Source organism: Patella vulgata, chromosome 6 (genome assembly GCF_932274485.2).
Source record: "Patella vulgata chromosome 6, xgPatVulg1.2, whole genome shotgun sequence".
Classification (NCBI taxonomy): domain Eukaryota; kingdom Metazoa; phylum Mollusca; class Gastropoda; family Patellidae; genus Patella; species Patella vulgata.
Window position 1 is genome coordinate 33,627,763 of NC_065884.2, and position 17,202 is coordinate 33,644,964.

A 17,202-nucleotide genomic window follows, 5' to 3' on the forward strand; every position below is an offset into this window, starting at 1 on the left:
TATACGACCATGGGCATTATTTCCCACCCTTAAAAATCATTGACACAGGAAATAATAACACAATTACCTCCCTTGTTTTCCCATTGCCTCCATGCATTAGCTATGTTCAAACGTTGGAATTTGAAGTTGAAAATGATATTTTTGCCACTTTCTCAGCTGACAAAAGTGATTTAGAGGAATGATAGGATTATTCTTTAACAAGGTAGGACTGTTTATGGATACCATCTATTTTAAGGCTTTATTTTAATAAATTTTAAAAATATAACTTAAAAATATGAAATTATAGCTTTAATATACATACTCGGGTCCTGTTTCCTCTGTGTCACCATACTGTCGCAATCCATTGTAAATGCTTATAACGCTGCCATATCCAATGAAATAATGCTAACTCGCACTACGTCACGACTATTTTTAGTAACACGGGGTATACTCGCTGCCGTTCTGCGGACAGGTGATAATTTTGGAACTTTAACGGATCATATCTTTTAAACTATTAGACTGATATTCGAAAAATAAAGTTTTACATTAATTTTAGACAATTGTCTTTCCACCCACAGCAACTTAAACGAGTGCCGGACCCTTTCTTTAATATCTGATTGACTTTAAATTTATACATGGTGTTTAAGCTCATGAGACAAAGAAGCCTATTGATTTTCAACGATTTCCGATAATTACTGCCAGAGTTATGGCCCTTGATCACTTTGAAAAACCTTGTGGACGCTCTAGAGGCTAAAGTTAATATCCGATTGACTTTTAATTTATACACAGTGTTTAAGATCATGAGACGAAGAAGCCTATTGATTTTCAGCGATATACGATAATACTGCCAGAGTAATGGCCCTTGATCACTTTGAAAAATCTTGTGGACGCTCTAGAGGCTAAAGTTAATATCCGATTGACTTTAAATTGATACACAGTGTTTAAGGTCATGAGATGAAGAATCCTATTGATTTTCAGCGATTTCCGAGAATTTTTGCTAGAGTTATGACCCTTGATCACTTCAAAAATTCTTATAGACGCTCTAGAGGCTAAAGTTAATATCCGATTTACTTTAAATTTATACACAGTGTTTAAGGTCATGAGACGAAGAAGCCTATTGATTTTCAGCGATTTCCAATAATTACTACCAGAGTTATGGCCCTTGATCACTTTGAAAAATCTTGTGGACGCTCAAGAGGCTAAAGTTAATATCCGATTGACTTTAAATTTATACACAGTGTTTAAGGTCATGAGACGAAGAAGCCTATTGATTTTCAGCGATTTCCAATAATTACTGCCAGAGTTATGGCCCTTGATCACTTTGAAAAATCTTGTGGATGCTCTAGAGGCTAAAGTTATCATCTGATTGACTACAGATTGATACACAGAGTTTAAGGTCTTTAGACGAACAAGTATATTGATTATCAATGAATCTTTATGTCTCAAACAGCTAAATCCATGATATTACATGTTTTGTATACTAAGCGTTAGCATGGGGCAGAACTTTATAAAAACCAAACAAATTCTAATGGTTTTCTGATAATTACTTAATGAGTTGTTACTCTTAATCAGATTTTAATGTAGTATAAATGTTTTATTACCGAAAAAAGTAAAAATATGCGACAACTCTTGTTGACTGCCCGGACGATATAGCTGCTGTGGGCGTATGTTTCGTTGCCTGGCAACCTATCTTTTTTATATTCACCATTTTTATTCGCACTTCATATACAAATCAAAATGAACCGAACGGATAAACAGCTCGCAGGAAAATAAACGATTCATCTAATAGTTAAACATAGTAGATAAATTAACAGGTGTTGATTTTTAAACGCATCTCGTCTAATAAATAAACGCATTAGATAAGTCAACGCTTCGGCCATTTCTAAACGCCTCTCGGAGAAATTAAACGGTGTACCATTAAATTAAACTATAGTACTAATTAAACGATTTTTGTAATTTCCAAACGATTTTTATCAATATTAAATGATGTTTTGAAATTAAACTATATGCATAGTTTTTATCGCTATAAACCCCTTATTAGACGATATAGGTGTTACAGTGTATCCATCTCTAGATAATGTGGGCATATCCTGCCTGGCAGCCGCTGGTTATCCACATTAGAAAACCGTTTGAATATATCACCGTTACACCGTAATGATGGTTGAGTTCGAACTTCGTGAAAATCAGACCAAAACTGCCAGACAAAATGGCTGCCCATCGTACGCTAACTAATAGTGTAAAAATATGGTATATCAAGGTTGTGGACTCTCTAGAGGTCACAATTTTCACCCGATTTTGATGAAACTTACAATGCAAGTTTATAACCCAAAGATCTTGGTTCCTTTCGATATTCGTGCATATCGGATCGTAACTTCCTGTATTATGGCCCCTGATTGTACGAAAATCACGTTTTTCACTTGTGATCCCTCTAGAGTTCACAATCATTATCTGATTTAAAAAAACTGTTCGAATACATCACCGTTAAACCGTAATGTTGGTTGAGTTTGAATTTTGAGAAAATCGGACGAAAAAACTGCCAGACAAAATGGCCGTCCCTCTACACAAATAGTGTAACATCTGGTATCACACTGATCAGCAGTGAATATTCGCTAGGCGCTACAATCACTGATAAGGATGACATCAATGCGACTTAATGAGTCTCCAATATTAACTTTTTTCCGCCGACAAATTATATTCTAAAACATTTTTTTGATGTATTAGAAAAATGAATAAAGACGTTTGACGTATTTGTAGGTAAAAACTATTTCCTATTTAGTGTGAATGGGTATTAAAATGACTAAAAGGCAGCATTCTGCCTGAAGCAGTAATGTCTTATGTAAACAATGTATGCGCCATTCAGCCAATGATTGACGCCGCATGCTGTGACGGCACATGTTAAAGACAGTTGTCTTTTACAGAGATATTAGAGAAGACTCGTAATTCTCTGTGAAACAGATTGATCTGGTATATCAAGGTTATGAACCCGCTAGAGGTCACAATTTTGATCCGATTTTGATGAAACTTGAATTGCATGTTGATAACCCAAAGATCTTGGTTGCTTTTGATATTTGCACATATTGGATGGTAACTTCCTGAATTACGGCCCCTTATTGTACGAAAAATCGTGTTTTTAGCTTGTAGCCCATTTAGAGGTCACAATTATTATCTGATTTACAAAAACGTTCGAATATATCACCTTTACACTGTCATGTTGGTTGAGTTTGATTTTCGTGAAATTGGCTGACCCTCGTACACAGATAGTGTAAACATCTGGTATATCAAGGTTGTGGACCCTCTAGAGGTCACAATTTTGATCCGATTTTGATGAAACTTGAAATACTGGTTTGTAACCCACAGATCTTGGTTCCATTCGATATTTGTGCATATCGGATAATAACTTTCTGAATTATCGCCCTTGATTGTACAAAATTTAGAGGTCACAATTTTTATCCGATTTAAAAAAAAACAAAAACGTCTGAATATATCACCATTACACACTAAGATCTTAGTTCCTTCTGATAATCACGCATATCCGAACATAACTTCCTGGATTATGGCCCCTGATTGTTCGAAAAATAGCATTAGTGGTCACAATTTTTTTTCTGATTTTAAAAACCGTTAAATATATCACCATTCCACCATAATGAAAGTTGAATTCGAATTTCGGGAAAATTGAAATGAAACCGCACAACAAAATGGTTGCTATTTGTACGCAAATTGTATAAAAGTATGTAATATGAAGGTTGTGGACCCACTAGAGGTCACAATTTTTATCCAATTTTGATGAAACTTGAAAGGTAAGTTCATAACCCAAAGATCTTGGTTCCTGTCAATATTCGCGCATATCGGACCATATCTTCCTGGATGGCCCCTGATTGTACAAAAAATCACATTATTTTTTTAGCTCGTTCTCTGTCCATCTCTTGCAAAATGTGGGCATATCTTGCATGGCAACCGCTTGTTACACATTTTTAGAATATTGCAGCACACACGTTTTAGGATAGCGTAGTTTTAAACATATGTAAAATGACCACTTTAAGATAATTTATAGAAAATTCCACACAATTCATTCATTCCCAAACGGCTGCCAGATTTTAAGTCGACTACTAGGCCTATCATACCTGACCAATATCAAAAATTTAGAGACATAACATTTTGGGTAAGAGAGTTTTGAAATTATTGTAAAAATTGGTCGAAATATGTCAAATTTTGCCAAAATCAACAATTTTGGGTTGTACCGACAGTTGTTCGTTCAAAAAGTCATGTGACTTCTGTCGCCTAAGGGTCCCCATGAAAGAAGTATTGTTGAAATTTGCTGACCCCCCATGTTGTAATTTTTTTTTTATATGCCTACATTCAAATGTGGTCGTATATTGTCGTCTCCCTCATCCGTCCGGGGGGTGGATGCAGTGGTGGCGCCAGCCGCCGGTGATTGGAGGGGCAAAGCTGGGGCAGAGTCCAAGGTTAAGGGGGCAAAGGCACGAGCTTCAACAGGGGTAGGGGGCCTCCCCCAGAAAATTTTGAAAAACAGGTTGCCGGAAATGCAGCCTGGCAGTATTTCAGGCACTGATCGATGAGGTAAAGTGTCAAACGAACGGACTTGCGAATCACGACGAAGCCCACTTCGTCAAAGTAGGGAGTCCTCCCTCAGAAAATTTTGAAAAGTAGACTGCCAGAAATGCTGTTTTACAATATTCTGTCAGGCACCGATCGTCGAGATAAATAGATCTGCCCAGATACCGTTCCTCGCCTGATCACTAGTTTATCCGACTAGAGAACAAAATGTCAAACAAACGGACTTGCGAACCTCAACGAATCCCCCTTGTGAGCCCCAAAGTAGCGAGTCCATTGGGGACCTGTCGGAAATGCTCTACAACATGCAAGTTTATGACTAAGTGGGGATGTGGGATTTATTCACCGTAGAAGGTGTTGATTACCGAAACGTATCACAAATACTTTTTTATACGCCCACATTGAAATGTGGTCGTATATTGTCGTCGCCCCAGTCCGTCCGTCGGTTCGTCGGTCTGGCGTCCACAATTGCTTGTGGACGCTCTAGAGGCTAAAGTTAATATCTGATTGACTTTAAATTTATACACAGTGTTTAAGGTCTTGAGACGAAGAATCCTATTGATTTTCAGCAATTTCCGATAATTACTTGATCACTGAAAAATCTTGTGGTCGCTCTAGAGGCTAAAGTTAATATCCAATTGACCATAAATTTATACACAGTGTTTGAGGTCATGAGATGAAGAAGCCTATTGATTTTCAACAATTTCCGATAATTACTGCCAGAGTTATGGCCCTTGATCACTTGTGGACACTCTTAAGGCCAAAGTTAATATCCATTGACTTTAAATTTATTCACAGTGTTTAAGGTCATGAGACGAAGAATCCTATTGATTTTCAGCGATTTCCGATAATTACTGCCAGAGTTATGGCCCTTGATCACTTCAAAAAATCTTGTGGATGCTCTAAAAGCCAAAGTTAATATCCGATTAACTTTAAATTTATACACAATGTTTAATTATCAGAAAACTATTAGAACTTTAGAACTCCACCGTGGGCTATATCTCCCCCAAAGATTGATTTCCATCTTACACAACATAAAAAGAGAGATACTAGCTCTACGGTGTTTCAGTCTCTCTTTCGAGAGCTGAGGTCTAAATATGGTGATTATGCTCCAATTTATACAGATGGTTCGAAAGATGGTGATCGGGTAGCTTCGGCTAACATGACACCATCTGAGACCATTTCTGTCCGCCTTCCACCTGCTGCTTCCATCTTTACAGCTGAACTCCAGGCCATTCTTCAGGCTTTGGAGTTCATTAAATCAACATCTGATTTAAAATATATAATTTTTACTGATTCTTTGTCCTCACTACAAGCAATAAATAATAAACAGCTTGAACACCCATTAGTAGCAGACATTTATGGTCTGTTACTATCAAACGAGTTCATCAGCAAGGACATTGTCCTTTGCTGGCTCCCCAGTCACATGGATATAAAAGGGAATGATCAAGCAGATTTAGCTGCCAAGTCTGCCTTAGATCTTCCCTTATTCGAATTTTTATGACCGCTGGCAACGGTCTTGGGATCTTGCAGGCACAAACAAACTTCATCACATAAAGCCTCTCCTTGAAGAATGGCCAAGCTCCTACACGTCTAACAGGAGAGATGAAGTTATTTTGTGTCGCTCTCGCATTGGTCATACTTTTTTAACTCATATTTTCATTTTGAAGCGAGAGCCTCAACCGGAATGTGTTCACTGTCATGTTCCTTTGACAGTGAGCCACATCTTGATTGAGTGCAAACATCTCAAGTATATTAGATCTAAATACTACCGTTGCCAGTCATTACGTCAGCTATTTGCTCAACCGGAGCTATAGGATAAAGTGCTAACATTTTTAAAAGAGACAAACCTTTATTCTCAATTTTAATTGTATATATTTAATCATGTATATTGTTTTAAATATTTATATATGTAAAAGATTTGTTATATTTATTTTTAATTATATATTTTCTGTGATATTTGTTTTTATTTACATATATAAATTCAATTATGTGATATTGTTTTAATTTGTCTCGTTAGATTCACCATATGTTTGGCGCAATATAGCTCGGTTGGAGCTGACGTGCCATTAAACAACATTTCATTATATTTCATTTGACGCATTGGGGTCATCAGAGGGTGAACCGTATTGACACTCAGTGATCCACGACTTTCTGTTTTGGAGTTATGCCCACTTTGCTGAAAACCTTGTTAATGCGATAGAGACTACAGTTCGTTCGGATGGGACGAAAAACCGAGGTCCCGTGTACATATTGGCATGCACGTAAAAGATCCCTTGCAGTTGCAATTTGATATAAGAGTAGGCTGTAGCGCCGCTGCCCAGGCAAAATTTCCCTCATAGCACACTTATGGCGTATGCCCGTCTTCATTAGCCCAGTTTAGGAGCAGAACAGTAGGACGTTAAACCCCATTTCATTTCATGCATTGGTATCGTTGAGGATGAACCTTGTTGATTTAGAACATTTTTGGATTTCTTGATGACATCTTTATGCCTTATCCATTTTGGTCAACAGGCAAGTTTTCATTTTGGATTAGCTGCTGTCAATTTCTATATAATTTTAATGATGAAGCTGCTGTGTAGACTTATTTCCACAATTTGCATGGCTTTCTTTTTTGGGGTGATAAGCAAGATGTCTAGTTAAACAACCTAATTAATGTTTTTTACTGGGACACTGCTTCCTGGATGCCTAGTTTGACTCTGTAAACAGGTAATTATCATGATGTATTTATTTCAGTCATCTGGTACAGGGTAACCAGTTAGTACCATTACAGATGGGAGTTAAAGCTGATCATTTAATGCCATCTTGTAAAACGCTTTTGTCTGACTCCGTCTTATTACAGGTAAACTATAGCTTCCTATTGTTGATATCAAAGCCCATTGAAAATTGAACCAAATGTTTGTCCCGAAAATGACCCAGTTCATTTCTTCGAGTGCACGTTGAGCACCATTTCCCTCTCTCTCTTTTCTTGCATAAGCTTTCTGTTCTCAGTTTTTATAAGCCCACATGAAAATGTAGCTGTATATTGTCGTTGATCCTGTATGTCTGTTTGTCCACATGTTTTGAAATTTATAATATAATTTACATTTGTGAGTTGAAGAAGCCTAATTAATTTCAACAATTGCTGTTAATTTCTTCTAGAGTTAATGTCCCTTATTTCACTTTGTAGACCCTTGTGAACGCTCAAATGACAATAGTTATCATCCAGTCTGTATGAAATGTATCTGCATTATTTAAATTAGTGAACCAAATAAGAAGCCTATCTTCAATAATTTCAGCTAATTACTTATAGAGTTATGGCCCTTGTTTCACTTTATTGAACCTTGTTAATGCTCCAATGACAAAAGTTAAAATCAGATCTGTATGAAATTTATATTCATTATTAAAAGTTGGAAAATGGAGAAGCCTATCGAATTTCAACAATTTCAGTTACAGCCCTTGTTTCAATTTGTAGAACACTCCAACGACAACAATTATCATGTGATTTGTATTAAATTTAGATCGGTATCATGTAAACGCTCCCATTACCCGCAAAGTATAAATATAAAACAACCCATGGATGATTTAGCTGATGTGGGTGTATGTTTAGTTGCCTGGCAACCTATCTTTACTTCATGCAGTACATTCAGTGAGGTATAATATCAGTGTGTCCTTGACTATCATAGACTTGATGACACCGCACTAATCACCAGATGCAAGAAGCTTTCTCTTTGTTTTCATTACAAATTTTAAGCTTCCCAGGAACGGTTCCAAGAATAGAGAGGTTCAATTTTTTATACGCCCACATTGAAATGTGGTCGTACATTGTCGTCACCCCCAAACCGTCGGTTAATATCTGATTGTTTTTAAATTTATACACAGTGTCTAAGGTCATGAGGGAGAAGCCTATTGATTTTCAGTGATTTCCGATAATTACTGCCAGAGGTATGTCCCTTGTGATCACTTCAAAATATCTTGTGGATCCTCTAGAGGCTAACTAAATATTCATACACAGTGTTTGAGGTCATGAGACGAAGAATCCTATTGATTTTCAACGATTTCCGATAATTACTGTCAAAGTTATGGCCCTTGATCACTTTGAAAAATCTTGTGATGCTCTAGAGGCTAGCTAAAGTTATCATCCGATTGACTTAAGAGTCTAAGGTCTTGAGACGAACAAGTATATTGATTATCAATCAATTTTGATAACTTGAACAGCTAAATCCATGATAATAAATGTTTCGTATACTAAACTTTTTAAAAACCAAACAAATTCTAATGATTTTCTGATAATTACTTGATGAGTTGTTACTCTTAATTAGATTTTAGTGTATTATAAATGTTTCATTACCGAAAAAAGTAAAAATATGCGACAACTCTTGTTGACTGCCCGGACGATTTAGCTGCTTGCTGTGTGGCGTATGTTTCGTTGCCTGGCAACCTATCTTTGTAGTTTACACAGGTGAAATGTAAGTGTTCAGAACTGTCCAAACTGGACCACTGAAGTGAGGTGATCTCAGAACCATTGTCAGTACTGCACGATTCAATTTTTGTAGTGTAATCGCTATTCGTTCTCCGAAAGGTTCTCTGGACAGATTTCTGTGCAGGGTACTACACTGACACTTAGAAAAAGGTAAGGTGTGATATGTATGTTTGCCGTATATAAATCTAGCCCTAATGGTTGTTTGATACGTAAGGGTGAGAACTAGACTGAAAGGCAAGTTAATTATCATTAGGGGTCATGTTTGAAAATGGTGTGATACTCGCTGTGCAGAATTTCTTGAAAATATTTGCCAATAAAGATTTGAGTTGCGAAAGATCATTGAACACAAAAAAGAAAAATAGTACACTGTAATATTTCGATAATTTAGAGGGGGTATATTGTCCATTTGACCACATTTCTTGACCAATCAGAATCAAGGAAATTGAATCGACACTGTATAATCCGTACTTCAAACGGTGGGTGTGAAGCATCCAATTATCGGTGAGATTAAAACTCAATGGGTGTGAAGCCAGAAAAGATTAACAAGTAATCACCAATCAATTATCGGTGAGATTAAAACTGTGTTGATTACTTTGATCGGTAAAGCAGTGAACCTGAGTTGTTTTAAGGGAGTGGACAAGATCTACCTGCCAGTCAATTGGTCGGCCAATCACAAAGCTTGGATGACAGGTGCCGTTTACTTTGATTGGCTTGAAAAACTGGACATAGAACGACAGATTATAAATGACAATTGACTGAAGACGGGGACGATGAAGAATATACATTAACGACAGACTTGACCTATTCAAAATTCCTACGCATGCTCAACGACAAAAACACTTCGCTCAGATTAAGGACGAAAAGATGATCGCAACAATTCATTTGTTAGAAGATGTTGCCCAGGACTCCGCCTTACGATATGCTTCCGGTAATCTTAACTAAGCAAACTACTTTAAACGATTACATGCATTGATATTTCTAAATATATTGTACGCATGCATTGATATTACATGTAAACGATTTTATGAATATATTGTACGCATGCATTGTTATTGTTAATTATTTAATATAATAAAATTTTGAAAGTACAGAAAAGTTTATCATTTATAAAGGGAATAGCATTCTGGTGATTCGAAGCTACAATATAAAAATACTTCCGGTTTTCGAAGTTACAGTATTTCCGGTTTTGGAGAAAGCTCGGTATTCCGAAACGCTGTGTGATCCGAATTATTGTAATGATCCCGCATGATGTCGGATGTGACAGAGTCCACTGTATTCGCTCTTTGTCTGGAATGTTTCCTTCTGTTATGTTTATTATTATTGAACTTATACTGGGCAATTTGATTCTCAATAAAGGGGGGGTTGGGATGGCTTAGTGGTCTAGAGTGTCCCGCTTTGCTCTCTAGCTGGCCGGTCACCTCTGGCTTATAGTTGTGGTTTCGATCCCTGGTGTGAGCGTATGTGGCTTGGAGATAGGGGTGCCTTCTCAACCTTGTGGGTTTACTCTGGGTACTCCGGTTTCCTCCTACACCAAAGACCCCTGAGCGTGCGCTGAGATAATGAAAATAAAAAATAAGACTTGTCTGCAATATTAGGCTACCTTTGGTGGAAGGACGTTAAACACTAGGAACAACAACATTCTCAGTAAAACTGTTGAACCTACATTAAAGCTGCTCTTTGGTAATATATAATTGAAATTAAAGATGGTAAAATAAAACTACATTTTTATGCTAACGTTTTCACCCTGATAGCGGCTCTTTTGGCATTTATTAAACAAATATTCAATTAACAATAACCTATGACGTCACAATGTCGTAGTTACATGATAAAATTATTATACAGGCAAGGGTAGTTATTTCTTAGCCTACAGACTACAAATATTCAATCCCACCACGGTATTTATTTTATTTGATTTAAATATTCTCTTATTTAGAATTAAGTTTCGGGTCGTACTTCTCAATAAAATAGCTTTCTTTCTTTATATAGAGAAAAAACACTAAATTTGCCCCACCCCACCCCCACATACTTCAAGATGCTCACTGAGCGGGATCATCCTGTATTTTGGTTGAAGTATGTGCTGTCGATGGAAGTTCATTCTCAACCTAAGCATCATTTTGGTCTTTACTATCTACCTTCCCTTGCATCCCGGACATGCTATAAGGTAAATTACATAGTTCAATTGGCAATTCATTGCCTGTTTGATATAAAATATATTATAATCATTAATTTTTATGGATGATCCCTAAATGATAATGTCACAGGTTTTACAGTTTGAATTACCACATTTCAAAACTACTGGTATTGAAGTGACTGAATCATATTTAGAACTGTTGATTATATTTGTTTTTCCTCATAATTTTATCCATCGTTTGGCTATTTTTAAGGATATGGATGTAATTTTCAGTGATAGATTTCCCATTTTCCTGGGACGGTTTGAATGTAGTAACTAAAGCAACGTTCCTTTTATCAGAGCTTACAGGAACTTTAGGTTGTCTTAACACGCTTTGATCCAGACTCGATACTCTTTGGTTAATTTACCTGGATATTTTTATTTTAATAACAAACCGTTTAGTTCCTGTAGTCTCTGAACTTTGACATCTTGATTTGGACACAATTGTACAAATTCGTCTAGCTAGGTTATATGGGATGTTTCTCTTTCGTATGAGAGGGGTGACAAGAGTTAAAATTTAGATATTGATGTGTATCGTTTTTTTTTGTAATACACATCAGTTTCAATAGAGCCGTTCTCATGTAGCTTAACTGTCACATCCAGAAAATTTAATGTGGTTTGACTCTGATCAATTGTAAACTGAATACTGTTATCTAAACTATTTAACATTTAGTGTTTTTCCTTTACATAGACTTAATAGCAAGAACAACGACCTCTTGAAGGCAAAAGAAAGCTATTTTATTGAGAAGTACCAACCGAAACTTAATTCTAAATATACATACACACCTGTCCAGTCTTCATTAATATATTTAGAAACACTTCCTGTTTCGTATTTAGAGGGGTGTTATTGTGCAATAGACATGGTTGGCACCATATAGTCTGGTTGTAGCTGACATCCCATAAAACTCCATTTGATTCATTCATTCTTCTTATCTATATGATTATACCAGTGATGGGATTTCGCCCGTATATATTCCGGACATGTCCGACGCTATTTTCAAAATTATCTGACCAGGAATATGCCCAATCGAACATCAAGACATGGTGAATAATATTCAAAATTCCAAAATTAATATAGTGTACTGAGTGTATAACTACCACTCAACCCGATTATCGGTGATAATAGGCTGGATTGATTAGGTAATTAAGTGATCAATGTATTTATCGTCTTATACCGTCTATACGCCTACCTTGATTAACTACTTAATCTGCTTTGATTGACTGACTTAATCCTTTGTCGGATAATTCATCAATCTAATCTTAAACAGAAATCATTGCTTCCCCTTTGTCGGACTATTCATCAATCCAATAAGAGTTACTATCATTTTAATCTACGTGTTTACCTCGTGGTTTCTCCATTGTCGAACATTTTAATCTCATTGATGTGAGCCGACAATATGTATAAACTAATCATAAATGTCACATATTGTAAGAGTATATAACACCCAAATCAATATATTATCCGTTAACTTGTAAATCAATATATCCGTTAATTTGTCTGCGATATCACTTCGGTGGAAGCGGACGTTAAATAAAGCTATTTCACACACACACACACACACACACACACACATGGTTATAATACAATAATCGAAAACTAAAGTAGAAATCTTGCGAGATGCGTGAAATTACAAGAGATGTAAACGTGACAATTATCATGTTAACTTATAAATCAATATATCCGTTAATTTGTCTGTGATATCACTTCGGTGGAAGCGGACGTTAAATAAAGCCATTTTACAGAAACACCCACATGTGGTTATAATACAATAATCAAAAACTAAAGTAGAAATCTCACGAGATCTGTGAAACTACAAGAGATGTAATCGTGACAATTATTACTTCGGAGGAAAGATTCTATTTTGATAGCATATTCTCGGGTTTATGATAATATTTTGAATGGGGTATATGTTTAAAAAAAGAAATAAACAAGCTGAGAAATGTCAACAAATATTTCGATTGGAATTCGACAAATATTTCGATTGGAATAGTGTACATGTAAGTAGTTAATTGTTTTACACGATAGCGCATGTGAGTGCTATTATTTAGCAGATGAAGTCACTGGCTCGATATCGTGGAGCGACGATCACTGCCAAAAAAATTTCGGGATGTCTTTTTTTTTTTCACCTCCATCCATATAGAAGTCAAAACGTAGTATAAGACGAATGCCGGATTTCTGCTGAAAAAAATATCGACTTATACCCCAGAAAATACGTTAATTTTCGAGGTGATTTTGAACAAAAGTACGGGTCGACAGTTTCCATTCTATCGTATTACGACAACACGTAATTTTGTAGGAATATTACTGACACAAATTTGAATACCGTATGGGAATTAAATATGAAAAATAATGAGGCACACCTATTTTTTTTATTACGTACGAATTTGAATATTTTGTTGAACCGTATGGGAATTAAATATGAAAAATAATGAGGCACACCTATTTTTTTTATTACGTACGAATTTGAATATTTTGTTGACACGTGATTTTTAATTGTGGTCTGAAACCGCCTGCTTAAATAATAAGAGTTATGCCCCTTTATTTTGAAATCCCATCACCGGATTATACCCTTTTTGTGCAGAAAACTCACCAATCAACTAATACACACTGTGTTATTCACTTTTAACCTCCCAGTTAACAAACCCACTCAGTAGAGAAAACACACCATCTCAGAGATTTTCACCCCTAGAGATAATTAATTCACTTTTCAGCCAATTTCTTACCTCTGTTAATTAATACTAATAATACACATTATCATGATTTTAACCAATGAAATATCCATTTTCAATCCTTTCTGAGAAATAGACCTATAGAGCTAGATTTATATATAGAAAACGTACAGATCACACCTTACCTATTTCCCAGTGCTGTATAATGCAGCTGTTTGGTAAATATTTTCTTGTATGGTTCTTGGTCATATAGATATATTCTCTTATGTTTGTTACAAATTAAGGTAACTAGGTTATTAACAGGAGATTTATTAGTTTTTATACCCACTCCGTCTTATTGTATGTCGCATGCAATTTATTTCAGGTTAATTTACCAGATTTTGATAAAACTATTTTTTTTCCTGCACCAAATGTCAAGAAAACAAGGTAGGATTTTTTTAGAACTGAAATGATTGAAAACAATTGTTTTCAATATTTTCTTTGTGAATATTGGCGAATTTGTTATAAATTAAATCCCGGTACTTTAAAGTTTAGATGACAAATATGAAAAAAAATGGATTATAAATAATTGAAGTATTTATTTTAGTGATAGGCGACCATTTGATGCTTTACATCCAGAGATACATGATACAGTTCTAAATGTGTTGGAGAAAGAATCCTCTTCTGTGTAAGTATATAATACATGTTATGTTCATTTTTATACGTCCACATTATGAATGTGGACATATTATGCCGTCGCCCCTGTGTGTGTGTATGTATGTCTGTGGGTCTCCTATAGGGCGCAATTCTTACTCGATTTTCTTCAAACTTTGTATACTTATTCAAGGGTGATCCCCATTGTTTTTGGTGCATGCCCGACCCCAGGGGCAGAGCCACGCCCATTTATTGTATTTGTTTGTCGTCTACAGGCCGCATTTCTTAACGTATTATCTTGAAACTTCACATACTTATTCTTTGTACCCATAGGAACATCCCTATCATTTGGGGTGCATGCCTAATCCCCAGGGGCAGAGCCACACCCCTTATCTTTCTGTGTATCACCTACAGGCCACAATTCTTAAGTGATCATCTTGAAACTTTACATACTTATTCCTTATACCCTAAGGATGGTCCCTATTGTTTTTGGTGCATGCCCAACCCCCAGGGGCAGAGCCATGCCCATTTCTTATATTTGTTTGTCGTCTACAGGCCGCATATTTATTCTTTGTACCCTAAGGAACATCCCTATCGTTTGGGGGGCTTGCCCAACCTTTTATATACCCTAAGGCTGACCATTATTATGTTTGGTGCATGCCCGACCCCCTGGGACAGAGCCACGCCCAATGTTTGTGTTTCACGCACAGTCCGCAATTGTTAACAGATCATTTTGAAACTTTGCATACCTATTCCTTATACCTTAAGGATGACCCCTATTGTTTTTTGGTGATTGTCCAACCCCCTGGGGCAGAGCCATGCCCATTTTTCTTTGTGTCTGTGTGTGTTGCCTACAGGCCACGATTCTTAATGGATCGTCTTTGAACTTGTGATATGTATTCCTTATAGCCAAAGGACAACAACTGCATGTCCCGACACCCAGGGACAGATCCACGCCCAATGAATCAGCTTGGTACTTGGCATATATATTCCTTATAGCCTGAGGGTAGGGTGTCAACTATTGATTTTGGTGAATGCACCGACCCCCAGGGGCAGAGCCACGCCCACTTTTTGCCTTTAGCGCCTGAAAGCCAAAATTCTGAATGAATTATCTTGGTATACTTATTCCTTATACTCTAAGGACGGTAACTATGGATGTTGACGCACGACCCCCTCCTCCAAACCCCCTGCACCCCCACCCCATGCCCTTTTGGCGGTGCCACTTTTTGTTGATATTTTGTCTGTAAATGATATACAGGTGGCAATTATTAACAGATTTGGATCCAATTTGGAATGATCCAGCATAGGGTTGTACCTATATATATATTGGTCCATTTCCAACCCCGAGGGGCAGAGCCATGCCCAATTTTTGTGTTTTTTATCTACAGGCTGGCATTCTAAATGGATTATCTTGGAAGTTGGCATATTTATTCCTTATCCTGTAAGGATAGCAGCTATTTATTTTGGTGCATGTCCCGACCCCCCCAGGGTTGTGGGACCACACCCACTTTTGTTAGTTTTTATCGGTAAATACTCTACAGGTTGCAATAATTAACAGATTTTGTTCAAATTGAGCATATCAATCATTTCAATAACAGGGCGGTGCCTATTTATATTGTTCCATATCCAACACCCAGGGGCAGAGCCATGCCCAATTTATGTATTTATCGTCTACAGGCTGCAATTCTGAATGGATCATCTTGGAACTTTGAATATTTATTCCTTATTATAGCGTAAAGACAGTAACTATTTATTTTGGTCCCTGGGGCAGTGTCACACCCACTTTTTTGTTAATATTTTGTCTGAAAATTTGGCAAAACAATCCCAATGCCTAGCCTTCTTTGCCTCTTGTCATATTACAGCAATTTCATATTTCATTCTCTTCATTTTAAAAAGTACCATATCAATCAAAGCAGGAATGTGAATGTGGACGTATATTGCACCGTTAGCAATGCTCTGGTTTTATACACCCACCAGTCTTTTTTGATATCAAAAAATATCAACACAAGTTGATAAAGTAACGAAAAACGAGGCTCTGCCGAGTTTTTTTTTACTTTTTCGACGAGTGTTGATATTTTTTTATATCAAAAAAGACGAGTAGGAGATTTTATTTATCACCCAATCCCTTCTTACATGCACAAATAGATAAATATAATTCTTTGCTGTAGATTTCACTTTTACTGAACATTACGGCATAGTGATACATGATTTTTTGACAGCAATTCAACCATTGCAAATCCTTTATATTGACCCAGTGTTTCCATCAAGGTCAATTGAATAACAATAGTTCATTTTCAATAAAAAAAACGTTACTTTTTATAAGAAATGAACTGTTCTTTGAAAATAAAAAAAAGTAGTTCCTATTCAACTGACCAATCAAATTCATGTAGATTATGAAATTTATCGGGGGGTTGGATGGCTGAATGGTTAGCGCTGTATCATAAAGTCTGTCATTGAGTCGACTGGCGTGGTTTCGAATCCCCGGTTGTACGTGGCAAGCGAATTATGTAAATAAAATTAAACCATATGTTAGTCCCGAAATGACCTAGTTTGTGTCGAGTGGACGTTAAACCCCATTTCTCTCTCTCTCTCTGAAATTTATCACACAAGCGATAACTACTGTAGAATGTATTATTGGGTGATAAACAGATATATGGTTATACTGTATAATTACATGTATATGATGTATATGTATATGTTGCAAAAGACAACATTC

The 17,202-nt window shown here is 36.4% G+C and overlaps 1 protein-coding gene across 2 annotated transcripts in view; it reads left to right on the top strand.

The window, feature by feature from the left end:
- Nucleotides 1-17,202, top strand: part of LOC126825420 (phosphatidylinositol 4-phosphate 3-kinase C2 domain-containing subunit alpha) — a 684,289-nt gene that overhangs the window by 347,729 nt on the left and 319,358 nt on the right. For both annotated transcript variants that reach the window (XR_008788423.1, XM_056101571.1), the window contains exons 15-17: nt 7,288-7,393; nt 14,218-14,279; nt 14,440-14,520. The gene's annotated coding sequence lies outside the window, so the exon portion shown is untranslated. The remainder of the gene's footprint in view (nt 1-7,287; nt 7,394-14,217; nt 14,280-14,439; nt 14,521-17,202) is intronic.